General features: G+C 35.9%; 2 long non-coding RNA genes across 3 annotated transcripts in view; one reads left to right on the top strand and one right to left on the bottom strand.

Moving 5' to 3' along the window:
* The window catches only part of LOC111085993, a 17,880-nt gene extending 8,374 nt beyond the window's left edge, over nucleotides 1-9,506 (top strand). Inside the window, exon 3 of the long non-coding RNA XR_002610768.1 lies at nucleotides 6,921-9,506. This is a non-coding gene — a long non-coding RNA (uncharacterized LOC111085993). The remainder of the gene's footprint in view (nucleotides 1-6,920) is intronic.
* LOC111085991 overlaps nucleotides 1-9,858 on the bottom strand; it is a 275,417-nt gene that overhangs the window by 176,823 nt on the left and 88,736 nt on the right. The gene's annotated exons all lie outside the window — the stretch shown is intronic.

The following is a 9,858-nucleotide window of genomic DNA, read 5'->3' as shown; positions in this document are numbered from 1 at the left end:
GGCTAAAGTCACCTGAACGAAATTTTCTGAACCTCGTTGACACTTACGAACGTTCAAAACTATTTCCATAAACTTTTTTGATATACTTTGGCTACAGAGGCGTTGTTTTCCTTCTTGTGTTCAAAGAGCATTACATGTCGAATGTGTGTCTCGTCGTGTGCCATCAGTATAAGGGATTAGGGTATACTAAACTTTACACAATATATAGGCTACACTAACGTGACGCGTAGGCGTTTCGTTTAACTATTATACGTGATGTACGTTTTTTGGGGGTGTTTAATGAAAGTGTTCCAAAACGCGACATTAATTTCATGACGATCTAATATTTACTTTTACCATCAATTACAACTGTTTTCTACACGGGTGTCTTCTAGGTATAATGTTGGTTTATATTTTACTAAATTCTGTTCCTTGTATGCTCAATTATTTATTTATCCGTTTGTTTAACCGTCTTCATTCTGACTTGGGTGTCTAAGTAAATAGAGTTAAAAGTTGACATGCATGTTAAGGTGTTATTAAGTGTTATTATTAAGTGTTATTAAGGAATGTTTTACACCTGAAGTTAACCAGTATTATATTAATATTGTTGTAAAGTATTTTACACTTAGGTCGGTTATTCTGAATTATTTGATGAAAATAATGTGACGTCCAGTCGACATAATGATAACAATTAGTCATTTCTTCTTTAGCGTTTGTTACAGGCTATTTTTGCTTGCACACAGTTGTGGGCCCAAGTTCATAAATAAACTTTTATCATAAACGCCGAAAATATATGTAGGCTTAACTTCAAATACAATGTTCAAATACAAACTACGAAACGTATGCCTAACTGAGCTCCTTAGCTTTGATCGGTAAACAAACACAGAGCTCACCGAGTAAATGAATAATTGACTTTCTTTACTAACTGACTAATTGATTTAACAAGATAAATACCCGGACTATGCGTGATCACTCACTAACTTCTTTGAATTCTCATTTATTATTCAGTTGAAATACTTCACTCACTCAATGGCACGCTCTCACTCTAACTAATTGCTTACCAGAACTTATAACTAATGTACCCATCTAGATCTTAGTCGAACTTACTAGATCTTAACCTCATGTGCTCTCTAGCTAACATCTAATTTGAAAACATAGCTTATGACACTGCCTTCTTCCTGGATTGTGAAGTTCCTTGAATAACCCTAATACAAAAATGAAAAACTGCACTAAACTGTCCATTCAACAAGAATTTTTGGTGGTTTTCTTTTCCGAGAGTTATTATATGCAGTTGGGATGAACTATTGTCCCCTTCTGTTGCAGGCTGATCTATTGTTGGATAAGTTTTTTCTAGGTAAGTGATCGAGTGAATCCAATGGCAGCTGTATTCCTGATAATATTATAGAAGTGGTCTCAACAGGAACCTCTGTAGGCTGACTTTCTGGTACACAATACCATGTTGGCCTTTCTCTCACCGACATATTTTCAAAGATGATCATAGTGGATGACCTTTGTCCTTTTAGATTCTGTAACTCACATCATTGGTTATTTTCGATATAATTTACGGCCCTTCTAATCACGTACTTGACATAGGAATTTGTCCTTTTTGCAACAATAATTATTCAGGCATACCATATCAATTGGATGAAATCCAGTTTTATCAGCATCAGCATCATAGCATCTTTTCATTTTATCAATAGCTGATTTAAGTATTTCCCAGGTAAAATCATCCATACATATTCATTATTCACATCCCTGAGAGTTCTTCCAATCATCAATCCCTCAGAGCCTGCCGAAGTGTTTGGTTCTACTATACCCCAATCACTAGCTGAATTATTGCTACAAACTCATGGTATGAGAATTTCACTTCTTGGAGGTACAATGACCACCATGCCCGTGATCACTGGAATTTCAATCTTTGGTGTATTAATTTCCATGTAGCACATAGGGATTTCCTAGTCATAGAATGTGAAACTGTTTGAAGTTAACCTCGCATCCATGTCTTCGCTCTGAAACTCATCCTTAATTATCTACTTTACTTAATAACAGCTAGTAATATGTCTTTTCAAGGAACACTTGAAGCATTTATTGTCTTGTGGTTTATATTCTCCGTTTTATGTAACTAGTTGTCTAACTAATAATTTAAGTTCTTCTATACTATCGATAGAAAAAGTTGAAGTTTCAATATTACAGGATTTGAGATCCATGTAGCTTCTAGGCAGCGTTTTTAGTAGTTTATCTGCAATTTTAATATATTCAAGTTTCATCGCCAACTGTAAAACTTCATTTAATAATGTACTGCAACTTTGATTCAATCATATTATTATGTATTACGGTATCTACAAATTGGTCAAGTGCTGAGGAATTCGTCATTTCACGAGAAGCATCCGGGTAAGGAAATTAGGCAAACTTTTTCAAATATTCTAAAAGTTTGGCCTAGATCTTTTCTTTCCTTTGTGCCCTGTTTTGGAACTTTGTTCTGGACACTTTATTCTGATGTATCACTCCGAACCTGATATATATAAGATAACTACCAATGCTTTATAGTTGTTACGGCACTCCACTGGAAGGTTACTTAATGCTGTTAAAGCTGGTACTTTTAAATGGGCAGAAAAATGAATAGCCTTTTGTTCACTCTCCACTTGTTCACTTTGGAAAGTATTTTGAACATAGCCTAATATGCCTGCCATGGTATCTTTCCATTATAGTCTGTTGGTTTTTCAATTGGCTCATGTTGTTCAATTTGCCAGATACGTTCTGGAACTGGATTTGGTAGTGACATGCCTGTATTAGTCCAGGAAGGACTTACAGTAACAGATGGCACAGCAGTGCCAGTAAAAGGTGTAAATTAAATAAGCTCTACCATAACTTATTTTGTAGTAGATGGTGTTTTGGGTTAGAATTATTGGGCAGATATAGGAAGAAGTGCTACTGCTTTAAGTTTTACATTTACCAATTCATTTCCTGATATTCTTTCTGTTGCTAATGTTATTTTTTACCTCAATGATTTCTTTCTGACCACCATAGAAGGGATAACTGTTGCTAATGTTATTTTTTACCTCAGTGATTTCTTTCTATACTTCTTCGATTTTGTCATCAGAATTATTTTGTATTTCGTTAATGACTTTCCATAGTTCTCCAGTTTTGTCATTACAGCCTTTCTGTACTTTTCTGATATATTCAGGCACTTCTATAAATTTGTTGGAATCTCTTTGAACGCTCCCAGCAGCTTCATGGGTCTTGTTTTCAACAAGATTTCTTTGCTAACTGACAGATTAACTTAATAAACTTTGTTTAGTGAGCATATCAGATTTTCTACTGGAAAAGAAATAACAGGTTCAACCAGTTCAATGATATTTAACAATATGCTTGACCAAGGCAAAAAAATATGATAGTTCCAATCAATTCAATGATATGTTAATACCACATCTAACCACGAGACTAAAGGGATAAATTTATTCAGTTTAATCATGGTAATATCATGTCTGACTAAGGCAAAGAAATGACAAAACAAATAATCTATTCAACCGTATGTTAAGATCATGTCTGACTAAGGAAATAAAACGACAAGTCAAATCCATTCAACCATGTCCCATGTCAAATCATTAATAAAAAAAAAACAGGCCAGATCATATGTTAATACAGAGTACAACTAAGGCAGATACATAAAGGTCCAGTTGGAATAGCAAGTAATCCCAGTTCCAGTTCAATCAGAAGATATTCAGATAGTTATTTACATACTTAGCTTGTTCGATCCAGACTATTATACACTTACTTCAGAAAACTGAATTAGTGAGTGTTTTATTATTATCTTATTTGTTTGTTTTGTTTTTTGAATTTCGCGCAAAGCTACACGAGGGCTATCTGCGCTAGCCGTCCCTAATTTAGCAGTGCAAGACTAGAGGAAAGCCAGCTAGTCATCACCACCCACAGCCAACTCTTGGGCTACTCCTTTACCAACGAATAGTGGGATTGACCGTCACATTATAACGCCCCCACGACTGAAAGGGAGAGAATGTTTGGTGTGACGGGGATTCGAACCCGCGACCCGCAGATTGCGAGTCGAGTACCCTAACCATCTGGCCATGCCGGGCCGATTACTATCTTACTGTTCCTTTTTTTTTGTTGTTTTAGAGATAGTCCAATGAAACCTTATTTGTCACAATGTTTGAATATTACAGAGAATATTTTTGCTTTATTAAGTTAGATATTCGAGCCAATTTAAACACAGTTGGGATTACGGCCGAAAATATGATTATTTACGAAAGTATCATATCGATTATAATTTAGTCAAACGATACATACTTAACAATGTTTTCTTTAGCATGTCGCTTTTTATCATTCTTATTACAACCTGGTGGATATTTTTCTGAATTTTTCTTGGTCTCGTAATAAACACAAGAGTGTACGGCACGTTGAGGTATACGTATGTACCGTTAATAACCATAGATAAAGTCATTTTACCAAAAACAAAAAACATTCAACGGCATAGAAAAGTACAGTGATAAATAAACAATGCACAAAGATTTTGCCGATTATAAGGAAATCCTGGTTAAACTTACTGGGGAAACTTTATAGCAAAATTACTTGAGCAGTTTGTAGCATGACACTCGAGTTTTAAATTTGACAAAAGCCAACAACCTCAAATGAGTTTTTGTTAGTTACAAGAAACTGTGTGAATAGCCAATCGTAGGTCGATGACAGAACAATCGGGACAGTTTAATAACTACCACTAGTTTCTGTTTTTTTTTTACTTTGAAGAGGGCTTCTGATTGGTTTGGGTTGTTTTGAATTTAGCGCAAATCTACACGAGGGCTATCTGTGATAGCCATCCCTAATTTAGCAGTGATAGACTAGAGGGAAGGCAGCTAGTCAACACCACCCATCACCAACTTTTGGGCCACTCTTTTACTAACAAATAGTGGGATTGACCGTCACACTACAAGGCTGAAAGTGCGAGCATGTTGGATGACGGGGATTCGAATCCGCGACCCGCAAATTGCAAGTCGAGCATCCTAATCACCGGGCCACGCCAGTTCATAGGGCTTTTGATGACGTCAGTATAATCTCGATAACTTAAATTTTGTTTGTTTGATATTTAGAACAAAGCTACACAATGGGCTCTCTGTACTGTGCCCACCACGCGTATCGAAACCCGGTTTTTTTTGCATTAGCACTATAAGCCTTCAGACTTACCGCTGAGCCACTGGGAGAAGGGGAGGGGCAATATATTAAAGCTTACAATACCTCTCATTGGCCAAATGTATAGTCTTTAAAAGGATTACTGTGAAGGTTTTATTATTTGTTCGAGTAGATGTAGAGTATAACAGATCTATATTATTTAGGATTAATGATAATATTTTTGTAAAGATTTTTCATAGTTACAAATTCATACAGCATAATATTGAAGTGAACAACATTGACAAAATATAATGAGAAAATGTTTGAATAATAAAACTAAAATCAAATAATATTGTCTTTATTAACTTACGTAACATAATTATGCAATAACAACGAATTATTCTTTATTTATATTTAACACATAATTAACTTTCTGAACGCTGCGGGGATAGAATCTCACGTTATGAGCTCTGGCGCTTATCACTAATCCATTGGGAAACTTTAAAAAGTGTTATAAATAGAACAGTTTTTGAAATATTCAAGTCTAACTGTCCCGCGGACACTTTTAATGCTGTATAAAAACTTAGGGTTATCTAATAAAAGAAACGTTTATACAAAGTGCAATCAAATACTAGGTATAAAAGATATATACTTGGCTTTCGCGAAAGAACAAAATGTTCAATTTTTCTGCATTTAAAATAGGCCCCCCAGTGGCACAGTGGTATGTCTGCGGACTTACAACGCTAGAATCCGGGTTTCGATACCCGTGGTGGGCAGAGCCCAGATAGCCCATTGTGTAGCTTTGTGCTTAATTAGAAACAACAACAGTTAAAATAGAAAAACAGCAAGTGATTATTTGTACTTTTTCCATAATTCAATGAGCCCATAAGATTTTGTGAGATTATGATATACAGTTGCGCGCTTACACCAGTAAATCAGGTTAGATTATTCAAATTATTCACCTAAGGTAAGCATTATTTCGTGGAGTAAAGCCAGAAACGCATGTAGATGTAAAATATTAACCTAACTGATCTCCCTTCCCCAGGTGTCGCCTGAGTTGCACAATTAACGCGCTGGTGATGGATGGACCAATATCAATCAAACGAGCCAAGTTCAGACATTTGGTTACGGTCCGCTAACGGCCAAGCCCCGCACACGTGCAAGAGAGGAGCCATGCCGAGAAGCTACAAGGGGTCGACCAACTCCTTGTCTGGGGTGGTACAAACTTACCCTAGCGAAAAATTCGAGAAATACTTTAGAATATTCTAATGTTTGTTATCAAGTTGACCACGTATTTATTTTGGGGTAAACAAAATCTAACTGCTCTCTCAACTATCGCGGTCAACTTTGTTAGTTTTCGAATCACTCTGGAAATTATGAAGTTTTATCAAGTAAATGCTTCTGAACACTCTACAAAACACTACTCTTATATCTTATGAGGTTAATCGTGACACATGTATTATTTATTAGTGTTCACGTACCTGGTGAAAAGAAGACTTCAGCCACTACGTAATGACGAATAATGAAAGGTTATTTATTCCCTGCTAACGTTTTTAGTTTCAAAACTGTTCAACTGTTCTTTCACTTGTTTCTTTAAAGCCGAAAAAGGGAATAGTTGTATTGATTTGAATGAATTATTGTTTATGAACAAATCTTCTGATAGCCTTCATTTGTAAAAATAGAAATACACAATCTGATTCCATTATCATCCAGCAGATTGTAAATAATGTTAAGTTTAACGCGTGGTTTGCTTTTAGTCATTATATTATGCCATAATTTGGTAAACTAGTAAATGTTGGCTTTTTTTTGTTTGTTATTAGTATCCCAGAATTCAAAATGATGTACACCTTCCTTATGAACTGCTGTGGAGCAAAATACCGTTTCGAAGTGTGGCTTAGAAGAAGCAAAGTAATAAATATTCGGTTAAAGCGAGACAAACACGTCACACGAGAGTGATAAACTGTATCCAATGCTGTATTTGTGTATATGTGTGTGTCGGTAAGTGGGCGATATACCAGGATGGGAATTTTAATCGCTTGAAAGAACAATGTCCACCCCAACGGCGGAAGCCGCTTCTAAGGATTTGACCCACACAAGGATAAGGAACTCGAAACTGCCTGACATTAAAGGTGTGAAGGAGGGAAAACCGGCCAAACAGTAGATGTCAGCTTCCAGCTTTTGTGGCCGTCTTTGACACACATATCAAAATAGGATTTATGCGAATAGAGGCTCGTAAACACAGCAAGAGGAATGCAAGACTGGTCAAAGCTCTCAATGGCCACCAAGGACCCAACCCCTCACGGGACCTACGCTCGTGAGTGACAGTAGAGGCTATCTGCGCAGCTACTACTGCACGTGGTGCGAGCTTAAAGGACCAGGTGGGCTCAGATTCAAACAAACGATAGACTTGAATGAAAAGAACAGGGAGGGAATGAAAAAACCAGGGAAGCGATTTCAAAGAGGGAATGCAGGAAAGGTGGTTTCGAGAGTGGCTGAAAAAAAAAACGTCTTTGTCATATGTCGGGGAAAATATTCACAAACAACACAACGCTGCAACTGCTGTAAGAAGAACCAATGCGTTTTGAAGCTTTAAAACGCGGGCCTTCTTGAAAACTTGACTAATAAAGAAACAACACTAATGGAGAAAAAGTTTTATGAAACTAACAAGAGATGGTGTTTATACATATCTAGAAAGTTACAAATGATTTACTAATCTAATTTCAGAAAATGAAAACATTTCTAAACACACAACTATATTTTACAACGCCCAACTGACTTTTAAGAATAATATTAGTTGGGACAAATACATACACAATTGTTATGTTTATTTTGATCACTTTCTTAAATACTGGGTCCTCCGGTGAAACAGCGGTAAGTCTTCGGATTTACAACGCTAAAAACAGGGGTTCGATTCCCCTCGGTAGACACAGCAAATAGCCTGATGTGACTTTCCTAAACAAAACATAAATACATACGTAAATACTGCAACAGATATCTGCTACAGTTTGTTCACATGTCTGTCCTTCTACCTGAATACATTGTACAGGGTGTCCCAGAAGTCTAGACCCATAGAGAAAATACACAGTGTATTCTTACTTTATTTGTTATTTAAATTGCATGCCATTAACAGCCATACACATATCAATTCTTAGTATACTGTGCCATCAGGGTATTTTCGTTCCTGAAATATGTATAACTGACATTAGAAATATGTTCGTTTAACTTTAAGTATATGATGTCTGTATTCTCTATGGGTCCAGACTCTTGGAACACCCTGTAGTTTCATCAACTGTCGTAATGCACGCGAAAAACGTCATGAAGGTTTGTCGTGTTCTTCTGATTTTTTGATCAACATAACAAAAAAATCAGTTTCACATCGATCTTTTGAAGGACGAGAGAAACGTTATGCATTACTATCAATATTTACTTTTAAATTATGTTCAGCAAATAACCACTTACTTCCTCAGTACAAGTGTGTGAACGAAACTTACAGCTGATGCACATACGCACGTGTAACACACAAATAGCTAATAGTGTACATATCATACTGTGAAAAATAGTCAAAGCTCATGAAACTTTAAGCATACATGACTTCTTCTGAACGTTGTATGCTGTTTTGGTTATTACTTCTGGTGTATTTATGCTTGTTTAGAGTTAAACTTATAATGTTATAAGCCCTCGTGCCTGCTCTCACAATAATTTGCTAAACACCGATGTTCTAGATAATAAACTTTCTGTCTGAATGTCATTGAAATACTTCGTTTTTTGGTTGTTTTTTTTTTTTTACTTTTTGTCACTGAAAATAAAAACTTTATTACTCGTATTGCAATGGTAATAAATACAATACGGTGACAATGGTACTAAATGCAATAATAACTAGAAGTGAATTTAGCCTTAAAATCGAAAGAGTGGTGATAAAACATTGTGTGTGTACGTGGTTGAAAGACCTACTAACCAATGTTCATATTTGTTGTTACTAGATTAAATATGAAATACAAGTAGCAGAAGTTTAAACTGGTGTTTTCACGTGATCTTTCGAAACAAACTGTAGTTTGGTCATTAAATGTTGAGTGTACCACAAAGTCTCTTAAATCCTCTTCAAGAGTTCCCTCTTCTGGATTGCACATTGTGGACTAAGTCACGTTCTATTCCGTTTCATTTCCGTGTACATAGTACAGGGGCTGAAGGGAGACCCTCCCCGCCAATACTTTTTTTGTATCTATTGATGAAACCAAACAGCTTAGCTAGTAACCACAGCAACGCCACTACCGTCAAGGGCCTCCTAGTTCAACTAGAAGATGGTAGAATCTTCAGCAGCTCGATCCACGAAACAAAGTTACTTCACTCTGAAATACACATGTTGGGTTTGTAATCAGCATTTATTAAAACCCTAAAGACATTTTAGTATCTCCGTTTATATCTAAAAATATATCCAACATCAAGATAGGTCGCCCTACTTAGTATTCAGAAGTTATATATATAAATAAAGGCCCTATAGTTATATTACAAATGATTTGTGTATGTTTTTTATACCCGCAAGTGAGTTTCCTTTTATTCATTCGCAAAACTGGATCAATGGCTGAAGAAATTTAGATTTTAGGTCGTAAAAGCTGAGAGTCGTGACATCACTGATACAGGTGACATCTGTTGTCCTATGACCTCATTTCAATAAAAATAGAAATGAAAAATAATAGTGGTCTAAGATGTGAAATTAATTTAACATTATATCACAAGAATCGGAGTAATATAATTCATCTC

Source organism: Limulus polyphemus, unplaced genomic scaffold, assembly GCF_000517525.1.
Source record: "Limulus polyphemus unplaced genomic scaffold, Limulus_polyphemus-2.1.2 Scaffold769, whole genome shotgun sequence".
Classification (NCBI taxonomy): domain Eukaryota; kingdom Metazoa; phylum Arthropoda; class Merostomata; order Xiphosura; family Limulidae; genus Limulus; species Limulus polyphemus.
Note: the sequence above shows the minus strand (reverse complement) of the source record. Positions and strands in the feature narration are given on the sequence as shown.